Here is a 1,148-nt window from a genome sequence, read left to right as displayed (position 1 = left end):
GGAAAGGATGAAATGTAATCCCCCTATTTATATCAGGACTACGATATCAAAGTTGGTATCTTTTATAAAGAAGTCTCTCCTGCAGCTTGATGGCTTGCTTTTACTGACCTTGAAAATGGGGCCTGAATTCTCAAATGTGGGTGCCTAACAGTTTCTAAATCCTTTTACTTTCAGGGTTATTTAGCACCCAGTGTCCTGATTTTGAAAATCGGTTAGAGGATGATTTTGAGGTTTAAAAAAAATTTAGCATGCCAATTCAGGTGCTCCAGTATCTGGATGGAGTAAGGCTTGACTTCAGACATGGAAGTGGGCCTGTGGACTTCAGCAGGGGATAGGCATGCAATAAATGTTAACAGGTCTCATTGGGTTGAGGCCAAAGTCTGTCCAGGTTTTAAAATTTGATCCTTGCTATAAAGCCCGAAGTGCCCGAGTATTGGCTGGGCGGCGTCCTACTATTGGTGTTGTCAGTTGCTGACGCTCTTAACGTGACCGTCAGCATTGGCTGCTGTTCTCATGACCGTGCGTTGATCTAGTTTTTCATTTCCAAGGGTTAGAGGGTGGGAACGTAACTGTCCTAGAGAGCGAGCGAGTGGCTTGGGGGAGAACGTTGGTGTCCAGAGTAGAGAAAAGTGTGGCTGGTCCTGGTGTGTGTGTGGTAGAGCCGATGTATGTATTTATTATTGCTTGGAGAGGCGTTTTCTGGAAGCTGATATGGTTTCTGTTGCAGCCTAACGGGGGAAGGAAGAATGGAGAGTCTTGAGTTGAGAGGATATAGGCGGGAGTCGATTCAGTTTGTTCTGGGAGAGGTGAAACAAAACAACGATGGTCTTTACTGCTCATTGCTGAGGTAGGAAGGAAATGAATGGGGCAGGGGTGGAGGGAAATCGGGAAAGCTTTCTTCTGATACCAGCTTTGGGCCACATTCACCGCTAGCCTGCAGTGCCTTGATGTCGATGTAATTACCCTTGCTAGCAAATCATTCGTTGTGCAAATATTTGATCTTTTAGTCCCAAAATTTGATCCTAATGGAACAGGCGGGTGTTTTTGCTGCTGTTGGTGGAATCAGCACTTACCTAATAGCAAGTGTGGAGCAAGACACAGAAAGAGTGACTGCAGGCAATAGACTTACTTATCTCTTGCTGGAGATG

General features: G+C 45.4%; 1 long non-coding RNA gene across 1 annotated transcript in view; it reads right to left on the bottom strand.

Annotated features, from left to right (window-relative positions):
- Positions 1 to 540: 540 nt before the first annotated feature.
- Positions 541 to 1,148, bottom strand: part of LOC109287588 — a 3,131-nt gene continuing 2,523 nt past the window's right edge. Inside the window, exon 2 of the long non-coding RNA XR_002094904.1 lies at positions 541 to 1,135. This is a non-coding gene — a long non-coding RNA (uncharacterized LOC109287588). The remainder of the gene's footprint in view (positions 1,136 to 1,148) is intronic.

This window comes from Gavialis gangeticus, unplaced genomic scaffold (genome assembly GCF_001723915.1).
Source record: "Gavialis gangeticus isolate Ggan-Ray unplaced genomic scaffold, GavGan_comp1, whole genome shotgun sequence".
In the NCBI taxonomy this organism is placed as follows: domain Eukaryota; kingdom Metazoa; phylum Chordata; order Crocodylia; family Gavialidae; genus Gavialis; species Gavialis gangeticus.
Note: the sequence above shows the minus strand (reverse complement) of the source record. Positions and strands in the feature narration are given on the sequence as shown.